The sequence below is a fragment of the Ostrea edulis genome, chromosome 1 (genome assembly GCF_947568905.1).
Source record: "Ostrea edulis chromosome 1, xbOstEdul1.1, whole genome shotgun sequence".
Taxonomy (NCBI): domain Eukaryota; kingdom Metazoa; phylum Mollusca; class Bivalvia; order Ostreida; family Ostreidae; genus Ostrea; species Ostrea edulis.
This window is the reverse complement of record NC_079164.1, coordinates 12,260,468-12,283,053: the sequence shown is the minus strand read 5'-3', so window position 1 is coordinate 12,283,053 and position 22,586 is coordinate 12,260,468. Positions and strand designations below refer to the sequence as shown.

General features: G+C 34.6%; 1 long non-coding RNA gene across 2 annotated transcripts in view; it reads right to left on the bottom strand.

The window, feature by feature from the left end:
* LOC130051209 (uncharacterized) overlaps positions 1–22,586 on the bottom strand; it is a 35,132-nt gene that overhangs the window by 6,542 nt on the left and 6,004 nt on the right. The window contains exons 3-7 of one of the 2 annotated variants that reach the window (XR_008799613.1): positions 19,968–20,037; positions 18,487–18,575; positions 17,601–17,688; positions 15,815–15,886; positions 8,904–8,973 (exon numbers count right to left, since the gene is read on the bottom strand). This is a non-coding gene — a long non-coding RNA (uncharacterized LOC130051209). The remainder of the gene's footprint in view (positions 1–8,903; positions 8,974–15,814; positions 15,887–17,600; positions 17,689–18,486; positions 18,576–19,967; positions 20,038–22,586) is intronic. The other variant, XR_008799612.1, reaches the window with a different exon arrangement.

The following is a 22,586-nucleotide window of genomic DNA, read 5'->3' as shown; positions in this document are numbered from 1 at the left end:
ATTACTACTTCATTAACAAATTGTCAGCAAAGTTCCTATTTTACTATCTCTGTACCTGTATTTTCAGCACCAGGATGGACAGTTCTATTGCTCTGGTACCGTAAATGTCTGTTAAGCAAGAACATTGGAATTTGTTTACTTCTAAGTGTCATAGGTGGACAGAGTCCTTGGAAAATAATATAAATACTCATGTATTTTGTACTGAGAGAGGGAAGGAGAGAAGAAAAAGAGAAGTAGAAAGAGTTGGAGAGTTGTTGGTAAACTCTGTACTTGTAATAAAAGTTGGAAAATTAACTTGGATTTGACTCCTAAAGACAAAAGGGGTTACATTTGGTCTTTTTCAGTAATTAAAAATAGCGTAAAGCCTCTTGAATTCAATTTTTTTTTTGTCAAGGAATTCCCACCTTCCTATAATGCCATAAGATTTTTCAAAGTCAACCATTTTAATTTATCCATGATAGGAACATAAATTTTGTTGGAGTCTTTTTCAATAGTTATTGTAAAAAAAAATCTTGTTAACCATGAAATATTTCGAAAGTCTAAGTAATATATGAATAATAAATTATATGATTCGAAATATCGAATCCAAGGGCAATAACTCTGTTTTCATATTAAATTATTTACCAAGTCCATTATGCGATAGATTTCCTTTACTTTTCACAAATATTTTGTATATTTTTTAAAGAAACAGTTTCATGAAATTGTTATGAATATTATTATATTGTTATGCCTATAACCAGTTTTTGTGAAATTATGATAATGCTGTTTGTATAAGGAAAACTGCAATTTTCTGACGTTGATAATAGGTCTATTATGCTAATGCGGAACTTTCGGGATGTGTCCAGAACGACCGATTAGACTTGACGTTTATACACGGTGGTCACGTGATAGTAAGCAAAGTAGGGCAAAGTTGAAATCGATATATCTGGGGTTTCATTAGAAGACGGTCCGTAAAGAGCTATGCACAGTCCCACGGTGACGATCCAAGTCACTATTGGTGCTTAGTACCTGAGCATAGATTAGATGGAAGGAAAAAGGCACATTTAGATGGGTATCCTTTGAAGGAAGGCCTGAAGTTTTACGGATATCCTCAAGATTATTCCCTAGATTTGTTTTCCTCACATAATTTAATCAAATGCATTATCCTATAGGCCTAAATAGTTGTAGTGATTTCTTTCTTTGAAAAATAGCATTTTAGTACGGTAATTTGCTATCAATTAAAGAACTCCATGCTTGTTTACTTAGTTGTTATTGAAATGACATGTCCTACGAACGTTGAACGCGCGATAAAAGTCAAAGTGGATCCGTACCTCGAAAGTCCCGTATTGGTGAAAAATTTATTGATACCGCAACATACTTTTAAATTTATCATTTTTATTTGTTACTAAGATAAATTATTTGAAGAATCAACTATCAAATATAAGATTCAACTTACAATTCTAGAGGAGTGGAATTACCTTACCAAAGCAATAATTTCAAGATTTTTCTGTAATAAATATTGTATCAATTTATTGTGACAATAAAACAATGATACTTTATTTTTCAACACAACGAATACAAATTTTCATTCTGCGCGGTGTCAGTACAAAGCACTTCGTGTTATAAAACAAACAATCGACCTGTAGACCCATGTTTTGTTGCAATTTGCGGAGATAAGCGGTAATATTTACATTAACTGAATTTTTGCTCTTATATTTCTTTTGAAATTGACATGTTGCTTTCATCACAGACAATGAATGCAAACTAGTTCGATCCGGATTTTAGTACCACCTGTCTATGTAATCATTTCTATCAATACACCTTATTATCTTATTTCGAACAGGTTTATATATTCTAATAACCCTGTTTCCATAGATATAAAGAATATTTACCAAATGAAAATATATTTAGTATTAGCGGAGATAATGCGATTTTATATACGACACTACCTCCATTCCGACACGATTTTCCCGGAAAAAATTGGTCCATATTTTTTCATTCCGGTAGGATTTTCAACCATAGTATTATAAGAAAACGTCTTATCAAACTATATATATTCTGATAGCTGTAGTATCGCAGATAAATGGAAACTTTCCCAAATGAAAGAATATCTTAATATGAGTGAGTTATTATAGTTTACAAGAGGACTGCTCAGATTCCTTGCTGAGATTTTCATACCTTTCTTCATTCCGACAGGATTTTCTTATATTTTCCTACAATGCAAGGTGAAGATAACGAACAGTGATCAATCTCATAACTCCTACAAGCAATACAAAATAGATAGTTGGGCAAACACGGACCCCTGGACACACCAGAGGTGGAATCAGGTGTCTAGGAGGAGTAAGCGGTCACACCCGCCGTGAGCCCCATATCCTGATCAGGTAAACGGAGTTATCCGCAGTCAAAATCAGTGTGCCAAGAACGGCTTAACAATCGGTATGAAACACCATAATATAATATAATCCCAGTATATATCCCCAAAAGTTTTATATTTTCTAAACGATGTGATCTGTAGATGGGTGGAAACTTTAAAGTAGATACTGTAACCCAAGTAGTGTGCTTTTACAATATTTCGTCATTTTCCTAAGAAATCAACTTATGATAATACAGTCTTTAATCGTCTTGATGATGAAATGATATTGTCGCTTCTCTTCGATAAATTACATATTAATTATGGCTACTTTAAATTACACTTCCTATGCATTAGTAGCCTACACTGCATCAATTGAATTATGAAAATATTCATTTAATTCAATAACGAATATGCTTCAACAACCGAAGTTTAAAAAGAACACACTATTTATAGTGTATATCAAAGTGGGTTAAAATATTGCAAAAGAGTGCGTGTACTACACATTTATAATTACAAATGATATGTAGGGTGACACAATAAAATGCGCATATAAATGCACCATATATGCAAGTGCGATTTATTTAAGTTACATTAGATATTTAGAACTCAGTCTGATTCAATATTGTCTATGTTTAATGCTAAAACGCGGACTTACAGTAGATCGGTAGATCGCATGATCAGCGAACGTATTCAGGTTTCGGCATTTATAAAACATACTAGATTTACCGCTTTTTGGTAGATGAAAACTCTGGTTCAGTACTTTCTGTATGGAATTCCCAGAAAAAAGATATACGATTCTTGTTTAATAGGTCACAAACAGTTATCACAATAAGTTTGATGTCATTCTATCTACTATTAAGAGAAAAATCATGCAAAAATCGTTATTCGGGACTTTCGGCTTTCGACCGTACTACATTTACTGTTTGCCGCCCACAGGTCCAGAAACGTTCGCAACTTGAGGACTAGGCTATTGCACATGCGCTACATATTGACAACAAATATCTAGCTCGAATTTGTTCAGTTTTTGTAAACAAAAGACCAATCGACGTGTCTCACAGCATCAGTACGTATTACAAACACACCAACCCTAATGATAAGCACATAATTTCTTGATGTATTACAAACACACAATGCACATAATGTTTATATGTGGATTAAACCATTAAACATGCTAGTAAAAATATTTCACAATATTTGCATAGGTTTTAAAACAATGATGATGTTTCTCAGAACATATAGGGAAACTCGGTGCAGTGCCAATGGGACATCCCCCCCCCTTTCAGTTAATATGTGGTACCCGTATCTCAATACTACATGAGCCCATATGGTTAGCTATACAGAGAAAAGTGCATCACAATGACACACTACTGGTACATACCCAATTCTTTTTAGAGATCTCAACAGCCTGTACTATTTACCTATAGTTTTATACTCATCTGTTCAACAATGACTTTATACTGCTCAGTAAGATAACAATGACACATAATAAAATGTGTTATTGAACTACATATGTACATCTTGCAAATTCTGCCTCAATATTCTATGGATTTAAAACGAACCTTCTAAGTAAACATTATTTTAATGTCACATCGATCATTCTAGGGATAGTACATGAATCTAGGATATACTCTGTATTTCTTTTATAGCAAGAAAACATGTGTCTAGAGGAATGGAAGAAATTCACACAATGATTTCAATACATAATTATGCCAAAAATTAGTCTAAAACTTATGTCTTTTACTATCATAAGTTATAGAATACCATAGAATAAAATTATTTCTAATTCAGACCCCCAACAAGGCATAAGATCTTACACACATAAGGGAACAAGCCACCCATGGGCCACATCACTCACCTGAGTCACCTTGGCCCATATCTGAAGAATCTCCATATACATGTATATTTGCATGTAAAACCTTAGTTCCTATTGTGGCCTCAACCTACCCCTGGATGTCATGCTTTTCACAAAGTTGAATCTGCACTATGTCAGAAAGCTTGAAATTATGTAAATGTCAACTTCTTTGGCCCAATTGTTCTTGAGAAGATTTTTAAAGATTTTCCCTACATATAATTCTATGTAAAACTTTGATCCCCTATTGTGGCCCATCCGATCCCTGGGGGCTATGATTTGAACAAACTTGAATCTGCATTATGTCAGTAAGCTTTCATGTAAATTTCAGCTTTTCTGGCCCAGTGGTTCTTGAGGAGAAGCTTTTTAAATTACTTCACCCTATTTTAACATTTTTATGATTATCTCTCCTTTGAAAGGGACATGGCCCTTCATTTGAAGAAATTCAAAAGCCCCTCACCCAAGGATGCTTTTGGCTAAGTTTGGTTGAAATTAGCCCAGTGGTTCTGAAGAAGTCGAAAAAGTAAAAAGATGGACAACAGGCGATCAGGAAAGCTCACACGAGCTTTCAGCTCAGGTGAGCTCAAAAAAAAAAAAAACGAAGACAGAGTTAACATGAATTAAAACAGCACAAAGGTACATGTAGCAGGGGACAATTTCGCACTTTAGGCTGAATCAACTTTTTCAAAAAATGGAAATACCCCATATTTGAAGTGATATTACATGTGTAAAAATGTATACAATAATTTTAGGATGCATGTCAAATGTAGTTGAGTGCTTACTAAAAATGTTGATATACAACATGTAGGTGTCACCATGATTCCTAGGATATAGATGGGTGCAAATACGAAACTAAGACACGTGGTCAGTTGCTGAAGAAATTCTGGTGAAAACATGCAGTGTCTAGCAAAAGGTCTGTAGCTGTGAGGGAAGGTGGATGGCCCCATATTAGAGGTAGATTTTTGAGAAGGGCAGATAGGGTTCTTGATTGTGCAACAGTGTCTAAATCTCCATGTTTGGTACTGTGATGATGTGGGGGTGGTGCGGATTAGCCCAAATGAGGGAAAACCAAATCAAAAAAGGGGAACCTGCTCAAAGCAGGTTTTGTGCACCAGCACCAGTATTTATAGATTACATGTAATTTAGGGCCATAATTTATTAACTACACTAATATGAAATACAAGTATTGACATAAAAGGGAAATGGGATTTTTCATTAGTCTGTCATAATCTGACTTTGGTGTATACCCCCTATCCACATGTTTCAAAACCAAAGAAACTGTCCCATGCCACCTTTAAGAGAATGGCATTTTTTGAAACCCATGGAATTCAGTCAATTTCATTAATATTATCAAGATAAATGTATTAGATATGTAACACAACCCTTTATTTCAATAGATGTATCACATTAGTATCACAATGGTAGACAACAGAGTCAAGGGAGGTAAGCTATGCTTTAGTACTATGGAAAACCAGAATCTGGTCAAGTATCATAGTGACATGTAAGTGCATGTAAATCAGCTTAGTGGTTAAAATAATGTTATTTGGAGTACTTTATATACCGTGTATTCTTTTTATACGCCCGTCTTATGGTATGGTATGGTATGGTATGGAGTTCATGTCCGTCCGTCTGTCCGTCTGTCTGTCCGTCCGTCTGTTAGCTTTTTCGTGTCCGACCCGTAACTTAAATACTACAAGGCCTAGAATCATCAAACATTGTCTGTAGATACATCTTGGGTAGAAGGTGTGTCGCACATTAAAACCAGGTCACTTTGACTTTTCATTAAGAAGATATCCGTCTGTCCGTCCGTTTGTTAGCTTTTTCGTGTCCGACCCGTAACTTAAATACTACAAGGCCTAGAATCATCAAACTTTGTCTGTAGATACATCTTGGGTAGAAGGTGTGTCGCACATTAAAACCAGGTCACTGTGACTTTTCATTAAGAAGATATGGCCATATATGGCAAAAACTTGTCCGGCTCATAACTTGAAAACTATTAGACTTAGAATCACCAAAATTGGTCAACTAATGCATCTTAGGTAGAAGGTGTGTAGCATCCTACTTTAAGGTCACTGTGACATTCAATTAAGGTGATATAAAAAATGTTTTAATGGGTACAATCTATACTGTTAACAATATGTGACGGGCGTATCATGTGCCGTGGCGGTGCTCTTTATTACATAGATTACATGTAGTTTTACTTGTTCTACATGTAATTAACAAATTGTACTGATTCACAGGTCTCAAGTACAGTAGATCACATTTCTTCTCAGCACCATGATGTATATTTATGAAAAAATACTTGTAAATAGAGAAATAAGTCATTTTAGAGACATTTTGTACACAAAAACACAGTTAACACCATTTTCTCATTTATGGGTGGTACTTGTAAACAAGCCACCTCCCCTTTGACATTTGGCTGAATTACGTGAATCTTTAGTTTTCACTATTAGTGCTGGCATAGGATAGAATGTAAGAAGAGAACAGGTATTCAAAATCTTGTTGGGGAGTTGTTTACTTAATTAGAACATATTTCAGGTCTATACATATTCAGTATGTAAAGAAGTAGACAGTGAAGTGGGAAATTTTCTTGATTTTAAGAGCAGTTAGGTCCCTTTATATCTCTCTAATCCATTATTTTCTACACAGGTTCTCATCATTACATGTTCAGCATGTAGCACCACATATACTGTCACTTTTACCATAGATACAATATACTTGCGATATTATTTGTTAGGAACAGGGATCTTACTCGAACACTCTCATCACTCTTAAATGACAACATCATACACAGAAATGTAGGGTTTTTAAATAATTTTATTGCGTACACATTTAGGGCAGTCGACATGATGTATTGGTGTAGTTTCACTCAGAATAAGTCAGATTTGTCAAAAATGGGAGTTGACGTCAATGACATCAGATGTCAGAATTCTTAAAGGTAGCAGGGGACAGTTTCGCACTACAGGCCGGGTCAACTTTTTCAAAAAATGGAAATACCCCATATTTGAAGTGATATTACATGTGTAAAAATGTATACAATAATTTTAGGATACATGTCAAATGTAGTTGAGTGCTTACTAAAAATGTTGATATACAACATGTAGGTGTCACCATGATTCCTAGGATATAGATGGGTGCAAATACGAAACTAAGACACGTGGTCAGTTGCTGAAGAAATTCTGGTGAAAACATGCAGGGTCTAGCAAAAGGTCTGTAGCTATGAGGGAAGGTGGATGGCCCCATATTAGAGGTAGATTTTTGAGAAGGGCAGATAGGGTTCTTGATTGTGCAACAGTGTCTAAATCTCCATGTTTGGTACTGTGATGATGTGGGGGTGGTGCGGATTAGCCCAAATGAGGGAAAACCAAATCAAAAAGGGGAACCTGCTCAGACCAGGTTTTGTGCACCAGCACCAGTATTTATAGATTACATGTAATTTAGGGCCATAATTTATTAACTACACTAATATGAAATACAAGTATTGACAAAAAAGGGAAATGGGATTTTTCATTAGTCTGTCATAATCTGACTTTGGTGTATACCCCCTATCCACATGTTTCAAAACCAAAGAAACTGTCCCCTGTCACCAAAACTACATTGGACAAGAAGGAAGGAGTCACTGCACTTCATATGCTTATACATGTAGTTCAAGTAAACAATTCACAGCTATAGTAGATGACTCATTATAATCATGAAAACAGTTTGCCACCTTGCTCTCTAGAACTAAATAAGTTTTTTCAAAGATATAACGTATTTTCAATATATGACCAATTTAGCTCCTGGGGTCCTAAACCTAGGGTTTATAAATTTCACAATTTTGGTAGAGGGCTCATTTCTTATCATAATCATGCCCCCGGGGAGTCAGGGTCAATGAAATTCCCAATTTTTGTTCCCCTTTACTCATAGATACTTTACAACAAAATTGGTTAGCTGTTCATGGTACAGGGGTTTCAACAGTCTTGATTGATGTCAGCATTTCGCAGATTCTATGGTCGTTATAACGATCTAGTTCGTCAATACAGCCTCGCATTCGGTTAAATGCTGTCTGACGTGTTTCATACCGATTGTTAAGCCGTTCTTGACACACCGATTTTGACTGCGAATAACTCCGTTTACCTGATCAGGATATAGGGCTCCCGGCGGGTGTGACCGGTCAACAGGGGATGCTTACTCCTCCTAGGCACCTGATCCCACCTCTGGTGTGTCCAGGGATCCGTGTTTGCCCAACTATCTATTTTGTATTGCTTATGGGAGTTATGAGATTGATCACTGTTCGTTATCTTCACTTTGCATAAATAAAAATTGTGCTATGTGAATAAAAAAAATGATTTAAAAAGTTAAAGAAATCATGATTTGTTGACTTGATTACAGGGTGTACCAAGGGACAGTGCCTGTTAACAGTCTAGTTATAAATTATTATACCAGACTATTGGTCTTGTACTCCCAGTAACCAAGACAGCTTACAAGTGTAATACTCATGTACATGCATGATCCAGTTGTTTTGAATGTTTTAGATCATATTATTAAAAAAAGAAATTTCTGCCAAATGTATTCTCCTTGATGTACTTTTCACTGAACATGTGCAACCTTTACCTCTGTCCATGCTGACTGGTATGCAATAGTAACAACTGTTTACTACATCTGTATAATGAATACATGTGTTAAGTCTTCTCAAAACATCCATTAATCTTGAGAAAATATTACGCCTTCATTTCACAAAACCCAACAAATTTCCTTGCAGGAATTGATTCATCAATTTGGTACATTTATCGTCTTTACAGGAACTTTATCTCTGTAAAGGAAATTTGGTCTTGTTAATTTTGTGCACAATTTTCATTTTAACAATTTATAGTAAATTATATTAAACAATAAAACTAATTCTGTAAATATTGCAAAATCCATGTGGTAAGGTAGAGATGATATCTATGAGAACTTAATTGGCAATAATCAAGTTCATTACATTTTAATAAGGTGTTTTAAATAAATTTCCCTTTAAAGTGATTTAAATAGCTAATATTGATCTACAGAATTGACCAACTCTGTAATGTATATAAGTTATGTGATGCATAGAAATCTTGTGGTTTTCTACAGCCTATCATAATTGAAAAGTGGGTCTGTATGAAAATCACAAGGTTATACAGCCCTACCAAGTTTCGTGGTAAATGGATCTGATGACTATGTATCTAAGTTTGTCTCCCTGGGCCTCATCAGTCAGAGAAGAGATCAAACTGAGACACCAAATTTGTCATGGATAATCTCTGATACCTTCCTGGTTTCCAATATACATTTGAAATGCATGTATGTTATTACAAGTTTTATTTTCACATATTCTCAAAATTCACATGTTTAAACATTAAAACATTATTCAAGAAACCAGGAAAGTTTCGGCCCATTTTGAACTGAAATTCTGCAGCAATGAAACAAATCATATTAAAATGAATATATTCTCTAATAAATCTGTTAGTTTAAGTTAGTATTATGGGCCTATTCAAAAGTTATTTATAAAAATGTAAGCAAAAAAGAGACCCAAGGGCCACATCGCTCACTTGAGTCACTTGGCTCATATTTAAAGATTTTCTCTACATATTGTATGCAAAACTTTGATACCCCCAACCCTTGTGACCCCATTCTACCCTGGGGGCCATGATTTTAACAAACTGAAATCTGAAATATGTCAGAAAGCTTTCATGTAAATACATGTATCAGCTTTTCTGGCTCAGTGGTTTTTGAGAAAAAGTTTAAAGATTTTCCTTATACATGTATATTTGTATGTAAAACTTTGTTCTCCTATTGTGGCCCCATCATACCCCCAGGGGCAATAATTTGAACAAACTTGAATCTGCATTATGTCAGGAAGCTTTCATGTAAATCTAAGTTTTTCTGGTTCTTTGGTTCTTGAGAAAAAGATTTTTAAAGATTTTTCCGATGTATTTGTATGTAAAACTTTGATCCCCTGTTGTGGCCCCCATCGTACCCCCAGGGGCCTTGATTTGAACAAACTTGAATCTGCATTATGTCAGGAAGCTTTCATGTAAATCTCAGCTGTTCTGGCTCAGTGGTTCTGCAGAAGAAACTTTTTCATATATATTTGTATATAAAACTTTGATCCCCTATTGTGGCCCCATCATACCTCCAAGGGCCTTGATTGGAACAAGCTTGAATCTGAATTATGTCAGGAAGCTTTCATGTAAATCTCAGCTTTTCTGGTTCAGTGGTTCTTGAGAATTTTTTTAAAAAAGATTTTCCCTATATATTTGTATGTAAAACTTTGATCCTCCTGCTGTGCGCCCATCATACCCCCAGGGGTCCTGATTTGAACAAACTGGAATCTGCACTACATTAATGTCAGAACGATCTCATGTAAATTTCAGCTTTACTGGTTCAGTGGTTCTGGAGAAGAAAATTTTTCATATGTATTTGTATATAAAACTTTGACCCCTTATTGTGGCCCCATCATACCCCCAGGAGCCTTGATTTGAACAAACTTGAATCTGCATTATGTCAGGAAGTTTTCATGTAAATCTCAGCTTTTCTGTTTCAGTGGTTCTGGAGAAGAAAATTTTGCATTATATTTGTATGTAACACTTTGATCCCTTGTTGTGGCCCCATCATACCCCCAGGGACCATTATGTGAACAAACGTGAATCTGCATTATGTCAGGAAACGTTCATGTAAATTTCAGCTTTTCTGTTTCAGAGGTTGTTGAGAAAAAAAATTGTATGTAAAACTTTGATCCCCTATTGTGGGCCACATCATGCCCCCAGCTGCCATGATTTGAACAAAGTTGAATGTGCATTATGTCAAGAAGCTTTCATGTAAATCTCAGCTTTTCTGGTTCAGTTCTGAAGAAAAAGATTTTTCCTATATATTTGTATGTAAACCTCTGATCCCATGTCGTGGCCCCATCATACCCCCAGTGGCCATGATTTGAACAAACTTGAATCTGCATTTTGTCAGGAAGCTTTCATGTAGATATCAGCTTTTCTGGCTCTTTGGTTCTTGAGAAAAATATTTTTAAAGATTTTCCATATATATTTGTATGTAAAACTTTGATCCCCTATTGTAGCCCCATCATACCCCCAGGAACCATGATGTGAAAAAACGTGAATCTGCATTATGTCAGGAAGCTTTCATGTAAATTTCAGCTTTTCTGGTTCAGTGGTTCTTGAGAATTTTTTAAAAAGATTTTCCCGATATATTTGTATGTAAAACTTTGATCCCCTGTTGTGGGTCCATCATACCCCCAGGTGCCATGATTTGAACAAACGTGAATCTGAATTATGTCAGAACGCTCTCATGTTTCTGTTTCCTCGGATCTGGAGAAGATTTTTATGTATTTGTAAGTAAAACTTTTATCCCCTATTGTGGCCCCTTCATACCCCTAGGGGTTTTGATTTGAACAAAGTTGAATCTGCATTATCTCAGGAAGCTTTCATGTAAATTTCAGCTTTTCTGTTTCAGTGGTTCTGGAGAAGAAATTTTTTTCTATATATTTGTATGTAAAACTTTGATCCCATGTCGTGGCCCCATCATACCCCCAGTGGCCATGATTTGAACAAACTTGAATCTGCATTATGTCAGGAAGCTCCCATGTAAATCTCAGCTTTTCTGGTTCAGTTGTTCTGAAGAAAAAGATTTTTCCTATATATTTGTATGTAAAACTTTGATCCCATGTCTTGGCCCTATCATACCCCCAGTGGCCATAATTTGAACAAACTTGAATCTGTATTATGTCAGAAAGCTTCCATGTAAATTTCAGCTTTTCTGATTCAGTTGTTCTGGAGAAGAAGATTCTTTCTATATATTTGTATGTAAAACTTTGATCCCATGTCGTGGCCCCACCATACCCCCAGTGGCCATGATTTGAACAAACTTGAATCTGAATTATGTCAGGAAGCTCCCATGTAAATCTCAGCTTTTCTGGTTCAGTTGTTCTGGAGAAGAAGATTGTTCCTATATATTTGTATGTAAAACTTTGATCCACTGTTGTGGCCCCATCATACCCCCAGGGGCCATGATTTGAACAAACTTGAATCTGCATTTTGTCAGGAAGCTTTCATGTAAATATCAGCTTTTCTGGCTCAGTGATTCTTGAGAAAAAGATGTTTAAAGATGTTCCCTATATATTTGTATGTAAAACTTTGATCCCCTCTTGTAGCCCCATCATACCCCCATGGGCCATGATTTGATCAAACTTGAATTTGCATTATGTCATGAAGCTTACATGTAAATCTCAGCTTTTCTGTCTCTGTGGTTCTGGAGAAGAAGATTTTTCCTATGTATTTGTACGTAAAACTTTGATCCCCTATTGTGGACCAATCATACCCCCAGGTACATTCATTTGAACAAACTTGAATCTGAATTATATCACGAAGCTTTCATGTAAATCTCAGCTTTTCTGCCTCAGTGGTTGTTGACAAAAATATTTTTAAAGATTTCCCCTATATATTTGTATGTAAATCTTTGAACCCCTATTGTGGCCCCATCATACGCCAAGGGTCCATGATTTCAACAAACTTGAATCTGCATTATGTCAGGGAGCTTTCGTGTAAATCTCAGTTTTTCTAGCTCAGTGGTTCTGGAGAACAACATTTTTCCTATATATTTGAATGTAAACCTTTGATCCCCTATTTTGACCCCATGGAACCCCCAGGGGCTTTCATTTGAACAAATTTGAATCTGCATTATGTCAGGAAGCTTTCATGTAAATCTCAGCTTCTCTGGCTCAGTGGTTCTGGAGAAAAACATTTTTAAAGATTTTCCCTATATATGTCTATGTAAGAATTTGATCCCCTGTTGTGGCCCCATCATACTCCCAGGGACCATGATTTGAACAAACTTGAATGTGCATTATGTCAGAAAGCTTTCATGTAAATTTCAGCTTTTCTGGCTCAGTGGTTCTGGAGAAAGAGATTTTTAAAGATTTTCAGTTTATATATTTGTATGTAAAATTTTGATCCCCTATTGCAGCGCCATCATACCCGCAAGGATCTTTATTTGAACAAACTTGAATCTGTATTATGTCAGGAAGCTTTCATGTAAATCTCAGCTTTTCTGCCTCAGTGGTTCTTGAGAAAGATTTTTAAAGATTTTCAGTTTATATATTTGTATGTAAAATTTTGATCCCCTATTGCAGCGCCATCATACCCGCAAGGATCTTGATTTGAACAAACTTGAACCTGTATTATGTCAGGAAGCTTTCATGTAAATCTCAGCTTTTCTGCCTCAGTGGTTCTTGAGAAAGAGATTTTTAAAGATTTTCAGTCTATATATTTGTATGTAAAAATTTCATCCCCTATTGTGGTCCCATCATACCCCCAGGGGCCATGATTTGAACAAACTTGAATCTGCATTATGTAAGAAACTTTCATGTAAATCTCAGCTTTTTCGGCTCAGTGGTTCTTGAGTAAAGTATTTTTAAAGATTTTTCCTAAGTAATCGTATGTAAAGCTTTGATGCCCTATTACGGCCCTGTGGTACCCCCAGGGGCTTTGATTTGAACAAACTTGAATCTGAATTATGTCAGGAAGCTTTCATGTAAATCTCAGCTTTTCTGGCTCAGTGGTTCTTGAGAAGATTTTTTAATGACTCTACTCTATAGTTTTACCTTTTCTTGATTATCTCCCCTTGGAAGGTGGCCTGGCCCTTTATTTTAACAATTTAGAATTCCTTTTCCTAAGGATGCTTTGCACCAACTTTGGTTGAAATTGGTCCAGTGGTTTTTGAGAAGAAGTCAAAAATGTTAAAAGTTGACAGACGGACAGACAGACAGACGGATGCCGACTACGGGTGATCAGAAAAGCTCACTTGAGCTTTCAGCTCAGGTGAGCTAAATAGGAGGAAAATTGTATTTGCAAATTTCCGCTTGCATTAATTAACCTGCACCAACATTACACTAAATAAGCACATCTGACACTGCGAGTCTATTACTGGACTGTTGAGAGTATTTGATGTTAACACATTTTATCCTCCAATATAAACATAACTTTATATTAGCATGCACATCAAAGTTGTTAAGGTAATTCCACCCTTCTAGAATTATAGGTTTAATCTTACATTTGATCGTTGATTCTTCAAACAAGAATACCGCAAAAGGTACATAATACGCCCGTGAAATGCTTACATAGGGTGTTTTCCTTGTGCTATAATTTGTATAACTTTGCTTCAGGTAGTATCAGCCATCATGAAGCTGTGACAAACTTTCATGTGAACAAAGTCTTAGCTTAAAAATGGAGATTTCCTCAAAATGGGCCGAGTTCAAAAACCTGTAATTTTTTCAAAAATGGAAAAAAATCAAAATCCTCCCCCAGATCCACATCTTCAATACCCATACAAACACTCCACAAAATAAGATGGTCCTCACTTGAAAACTGTGGGACGAGTTGGGCGGACAAATTATGTACCCTTGATTGAATATTAATTTCCAAATAGACTAAGTTCAAAAACCTGTAATTTTCTCAAAAATTGTACCTATACAAACACTCCACTAAATAAGAGGGTCCTCACTTGAAAAGTGTGGGAGGACTTGGGCAGACAAATTATGTACCCTCCATAGAATATTAATTTCCAAATAGACCAAGTTCAACAACCTGTAATTTTCCCAAAAATTGTAGAAAATCAAAATCCATCCCACATGCACATCTTCAATACCCATACAAACACTCCACAAAATAAGAAGGTCCTCACTTGAAACTGTGGGAGGAGTATGGCGGATAAGTTATGTACCCTCCATATAATAATTATTTTCAAATAAAGGGGCAAAACTCCTGGAAAAAAGGTCGAAATAGATCAACATTGCAGGATGATCTAGAGTGACCCACAAAGAAGCTACAGAGCAAGTGTCAGCATTATATGTGAAAGGGAAATGAAATTATAAAGAGAAAACCCCGAACGGACGAACGTACATACATCGCTGTACCATGATACGTCCCGTCTAAATACGGGCGTATAATAATATATCTTAGTAACAAATAAAAATGATAAAATAAGTATGTTGCAGTATTAATGAATATTTTATCAATTAGCAAACATATACCGGTTATCCACATCAGAAAATAGCAATTCTCCTTAATTAGCATTATCAAAATTTCACAAAAACTGGCTAAAACGATACAATAGTATTCATAACAATTTCATGAAACTGTTTCTTTAAAAAATATACAAAATGTTAGTGAAAAATAAAGGAAATCTTTCGCATAATGGATTTTATGAATAATTAAATGAAAACAAGAGTTATTACCCTTGTATTCAATATTCTTAAAACATGTAATATTGATTATTCATACATTTGAAATATTTTATGGTTTACAAGATTTTTTACAATAACTATTGAAAAGGACTCCAACAAAATGTATGTCCCTGTCATGCATGAATCTTTAAAATTAAATCATTGACTTTGTGAAATCTTACGACATCACAGGAAGGTGGAACTACATTAATAGAATATTAATAATCAACAAATGATCTGACTTCTGTTGTTTGTCTAATCATGAATTCAGTGACAATTCTGCAATGAGACACTGGCATAGAGCTGCCGGATAAGCTCATCTGCCATTGTGAGTCTACTACTGGACTGACTTAGTGCTTGTTACAATTGTCAATCAGTTAAAAAAATGAAATTTAATAACACATACTGCTAGAATGGCATCCTTGAAATCTTTGAAGCAATAAACATTTACATTGATAGACAGGCAGTACACAAATACCTACAATAAAACAAACTGAATCAAAACTTTTAACTGGAACAATTACATGTATATTACCTAGTCTTACAAACTGTTAGATAAAACTGAACATGATTAAACTACACAAAATATTTTCCAAATACCCTTCCCCATTGAGTCTGTCTAAGAGTATGGTTGACATTATCCATTCTTGCATTATGCATGACATTGAAAGGAATAGACATGCATGTATATCTGATAATAAAATGGAATACCTATCTTATTTATCATTTTTAAGTTCCATTTTTGTTTTGTCCACCTTGTCAAATTTCTTACATGCAGAATGGTCAAAATTTCAGCAATAATTGCTTTTGAATCCTTGTTATAATGGTTCTCTCTAATTGTCTGGTGGTGATGTTTCAGTCACAGTTTCATAATGCCCAACCCTACTCTCGTCCAAAGCAAATGAATCCTAGAATTTGAGTTTCCAAAGTCATGTTCAAGAGTCACAACTTGATTACCCTGATCACCACCAACAGTTACTAATAAATTGATCCCAAAATGCCTAGACATTGCCGAAACTGATTACTGCCCTGGAAAAGTGCCTAACTGCCTAAGATTATTTAGTTCCAGTTGAATTTCTGGATAAGTCATAAGATTACCATTAGAATGAAAGAAAACATATGAAAGGTATCCAAAGTTTGATCAGTTTCATGTATTGCTGCATTTCGTAGCTCTTGGTGATGATGTTGTTTTCTATAGAGCGCAAGACTAACAGACCTAAAGAAACAATTCCCATCCCCTACTATAGGTCGTACGTGAAGTCCATATGATGTCAGATATTCATCCTGATGGGTACTTTCAACAGGCTGTCCAGCACTCTTGGACAACATAGGGATTATTTTAGGACTAAAATTAAGAAAATTTAGGGCTAAAATTTGGAATTTCATAACTAAATTAGGGCAGCTTTAGACATTTACATGGTCTTACAATTTTGATAATAAAAGAAACTCACAAAAAATACTCTCCATGCAGGAAGGGTGTCTTCCAGCTATTATTGGCAATAACCTAAATAGTCTGACACATCTTTATCACAAAGCCAAAAGCAATAAACAGCTTGAAACATGAATTCATTGGTCAAATTTAGCTTGAATGCATTTTCAAAATTGCTAAAATAGAAATATATTTTTAAAAAATAGGAATTGACAGGGGAAATGAGGACATTTTAAGGATTTCCAGAATCATCTAACATGTGTAAATGGCCCTCAATATTTATGACTATCAATTACTGAAATCTATGAAAGTGTAGCATCCGTGTTTAAACCCATCCATTAATATTAGACAATAGACTGACACTAGAGTTAATGAAGATTGAAATGGAGTATTGGTCATGGGAATATATTTTATGCTGATATAATATTCAATATTTGTTCTTAATACTCCTTTTCTATGTAGACCTTTCATCCCCTTTATTTACAATATGGTAAGTTTGGTTTTGAACTTGGCTTCTTAATTTTGGAGAGGAAGTAGAAATTCAAAAAGCAGTAAATGACAATTTTAATAAGTCTTCAGCTCAGGCTAACCTGACATCCCCCCGACTCTTACTTATATATATATATATATATATATATATATATATATATATATATAAGTGGAGGTAAATGGTCAGAGGAATCTCAGATTAAATAATTCAGGCTAAGAACTGATGACTAACATATATATGTTACAAACTTTAATTTCTTTTTTAAAAACTTACTTGAAGCCATGACTCAGATGTAGGATTTATAGACACTGGCATCAGGTCAATCTAAAGGAAACCATTGAGGGTAGGGATCCTCTGTTCTCTACAATGAGCATGATAAGACTGAAATACATTTTTTCCACCTGCATATCTTTGATAGAATATTCCTTAAGTAAATATATTCATTGAAAATTGAAACTAGATGTCTCGCACACACGAGTATTCACGAAAGGCAAAGACAATGAACAGTGATCAATCTCATAACTCCTATAAGCAATACAATATAGAGAGTTGGGCAAACACGAACCCCTGGATATACCAGAGGTGGGATCAGGTATAGATATATAAGTGTGTGTGTGTGTGTGTGTGTGTGTGTGTGTGTGTGTGTGTGTGTGTGTGTGTGTGTGTGTGTGTGTTATGTATATATCATCCAGAGATAGGTATAAACAGATCTACACAAGTAGTATTATAATAAAAAAAATATATATATCACAAAGCCGATAGAGTGTACTCAACTAGTTTCTTCAATTCTTCAGGAGTATATGAATATTGTTTAGAGTACATGTGTAACTAAGCAATATTCGACACACTCCTGAGAGAAATCAGTTGAGTATACTCTATTCGCTTTGTGATAGATAGATATATACATATATATATATATATATATATATATATAATTTAATATTTTTTGTATCCTTGTCTCTGATTGGTCAAATTCCAATTGAGGAACGCAGGTTATTTTTGTATAACCTGGTTTGGTATGGGGACACACCCCCTTGACAACCAGAAGCCTGAGCTATTTTTTCTTCTCTCTCTAAATTTACATTGCAGCACTGTTTTCAACCTTCTATGGAATAGAAGATCAAATGTACAATAAGATACTTCGGTTTGATACACATACTGTTTTCTTGTTGTCAATTAGTATCTAGATCTACTTGTGCGCTAATCACTGTTGTAAATCATCTTTCTCTGTATGGTGATCGAATAATTCTAAAATAGATTAAAAGAAAGATATTATATTCGAATTAATGATTTACCAAGTAAGCATCGTCCTGTTCATTTTCAAATACATTTCTCACTGGGGAAAGGGGGGGGGGGGGGGGTATTTCATTGCTGATCCGCCTTTCAACAAAGCACACAAAACAAGCATTCTGAGAGTATTACATGGCAATACAGTCCCCTACCGGTTGCAAAAATGACTGTACGACAAAATTATTCAAAGTTCATTATGTAGGTTATGGTAAAAGGAAAAATTGGGGAACCAGGATAGGAAATCAACTTCTATTCGAGTAGAGACTAGACCAGGAGAAAAAGAGAGAGAGAGATTTATAATTAGGTTTAATTAGGTCTTTAACCAAGTCAATAAACTGTGGCATGTAGGTGATCATGAATGATTTAGTTATATTGTTGTATTACTATGCTAGACGTTTTAATGAGTGTGGCACTCTTTTCTATAGAGAAAATTAACTTCGATTTAAATTCATGCTATTTTTCTAAGTTCAAGGGCCATAAGAAAAATCAACGGACCGAGACGAAATTCGAACTTGATCTGTAACTTGTTATGGCAAAGTAAGGTACTAAATATCAAATGAATATCTGCAAGCACAACCAAAAAAAGTCCGGAAAACTGATAATTCATGCTATTTTTCTAAGTTTAAGGGCCATAACTTAGTGAAAAATCAACGGACTGAGATGAAACTCGAACTTGATCTGTAACTATTTATGGCAAAGCTATGTACCAAATATCAAATGAATATCTGCAAGCATGAATTAGTATGATGTGGAATGTGGAATCTGATTACTATTCCATTATTTTGTTGATCATCATTGATTCAAATACTGTCTAGCCATACAGTATATGCATGTAAATATGTATATATGAATGTAGCGGTCAGCTGGGTTCGATCGCCGATGGCCAGTTAGCTTAGTTTGTAGAGCACCTGACTAGAGATTCAGGGGGCCCGGGTTCGAATCCCGGTCTGGTCCGTTGCATTTTCTACCTTCCTGTTACATTTGGTGCCGTAAACCATCCCCTGCAACTGATAGGTGAAAATGCTTGCCAGGGAATAAAGATCCTGGGTTGATGTCTTCAGGTGTGAAGACATTTAAGGAGGGAAAAATGTAGCGGTCAGCCGGGTTCGATCGCCGATGGCCAGTTAACTCAGTTGGTAGAGCACCTGACTAGAGATTCAGGGGGGGGGGGGGCGGGTTCAAATCCTGGTCTGGTCCGTTGCATTTTCTCCCTTCCTGTTACATGTGTTTTTTGCATGCTTACCTTGTGATATTTTATTTTGTCTGTGATAGTCGGTTTAAGAACTCTGTAGATCCCATGTCATTTGTTACGATTGTATACAGTGTTGACTTTAAATAAAACTTACTTACTTATTATAAAACTGCACAATGTAATATAGTTGAGCTTGACTTGCCAATATGAAATACGATGATCGAGTGCCTGTAATAAACCATTTGAATAAATAACATGCAAATTAAATTGTCCCGAAACATTTAACCTATCGATACCACTAATTTATACTTCGAGCTAACCGACCTACAGAGATCAATTTTATAACCACATTCTCATGCTTGTTCTGTATGTGAAACTGCATTTAAAAGAAATGTTGCAGGATATCCATCTTGAAAGGGCATTTATGATCCGTTTGTTTAAAAATGTACTTTCAGTGAAATAATCCACTAACAACATGATGAATATTAGGCCTACTTCCGAAAAAGACTTTCAAACTCTGTGCCATGTTATATGCAGAAAGTGTCAGAATTAGCGCATGCGCAAGGGTGCGTCCATTTACCCAAATGGACCCAAATGAACCCAAATGGAGGTCAAATGGAACATATAATTGCTACCTTATATGACTAACTTACATATCGACCTTTAAAAAAGTAGATTAGTTATTTATCGAAGTACGCTTTACAAACTTATACCTATGCTTTGTGGAAAATTTCTTACGTAATAATAGAAAAAAATACTAATAAATTATCATACAGTGGGATTGTTAGCCGTTATCAACAGACATAAAAACAGAATATGTCTATAGAGGAATTTTTATCAATCGAAAGAAGGAATATTTTTTAAAAACTTTTAATTTGTTAAATTAAATTGGAATTCAAAATAAGTTAAAAATTGAAGAACTTATTACATACAAAAACAATTGAATAAATGGAACTACTATACATACTATTTACAACAAAACTTCTTACATGGATGGAGCTAATAAAAATCAAATGCATGTATGCTTGGAATCAATAAGACTATATATTATTTACAACAAAAGTATTTAACATGCACTATGTAGATAAAGCTACTTTTTGATTAATAAATCATATGAATGACTAAACTTTACGTAATACCTATTATACATCAAAACAAATATTATCAAAATTGGTACCGTATAAGTTTTACATTTACAACAAAACAACCTTACATGCATTATATATATAAAGCACCATACAAAAGCACATTGAATTATTGGAGCTACCAAATACATACTATTTACAACCAACTTTTTAACATCCATATGCGTGACATTTTATTTCTCTCTTTTTTTTTAATCTATTTTTTTTTTTTGGTTGTTGTTTTTGTTATGTTTTTGTTTTGTTTATGTTTTGTGTTTGTTTGGGGTTTTCCCCTGTTTTATCCTACGGAGACTAGACGTTTTCACTGGCACCTGAAGTATGGATATTACTACCCCCCATTCATTTTATTATACCGGTAGAAGGCCAATCTCTAGAGCTTACAAAAAGCGTGAAACGATTACATGAATCAAAAAGGGATGAGATAGACTGGGAATTCACACATATACATGGAATCTGTTTCAAAATCATGCCAATTGAGATTAGAATCCTAAATATATTTAAAAAGGTTGCAAAACTTGCACGTACATTGTGTAAATCGTTCTCTTAAATCTGTGTACTCTAAACACAATATACAAAAGAGAAACGTGGACAATTTCTTATTTTCTGAAGAATTATGCATAATCGATATTCTTTACGTAAAACAGACTTACCTTTAGAAAGAATAATCAGGAAGAAAAGAATCTTCGTCAAAACTAGTGTTTTTTAAATGTAAAGGTCTCATAATTATGTTCTCAAACACAATAATTTGATTTCTTATTGGTCAATGCAATTTACTTCTAATACGTGGCGATTCTTTTTTATGCAAAAATTAGAGGATATTATAAAAAACGACAATTTCACATATATTGTACACAATTAATTTTTATATATGATATCTATATACTTCAATATGAAATACAATCAATTTTACATATATTGCACACAACTTCATCTTTATATATTTTATGATATCTGTATACACTTTGATATAGAAAGGAATATCTTTTTATCTAATATTATGAAATTTTCAAATACAAATAATTAAATTCATGCATCAATTCATAATTATTTATTTCCATATGTAAACTCATTATGACTCTTTGTAGACTAAGGGATTGGTCAATATTTATTGGGGTGGGGGGAACAGTGCATATTCTATATTTCCCTTTTTTAAAGACTCTATGTCCTATCTTCTAAAGAATACAAAAAAGTTGCTGTCCTATATCAGATGTGTACTTAAAAAGTGTGTGTCCTATTCCAATAAATAAATATATATGTATGATTAAACACCATTTTTACTTCATTCTAAAAATCTCTGGAGTTTTTCATGATTGTCTCTCCAGTTATATCAGCTGAAGGATTCAAGCTCCTGAGAAACTTTCCTTTACTTTGTCACGTTTGTTCAACAATTTGTCTACTGTCTAGTGTTACAAATCTCATTATTTTCATCTTATTTTTTTCTTTTTGTTAAATTCTTGTTTAAAGTGCTACATTTTGCATATTTTTAATTACTGTTTAACTGCATTGTTGTCTCATGTACTTACAAGTATTTTTCACATCTCAGTATTCTCTATGAAAGGTGAAGATAGCGAACAGTAATCAATCTCATAACTCTTATAAACAATACAAAATAGAAAGTTGAGCAAACACGGA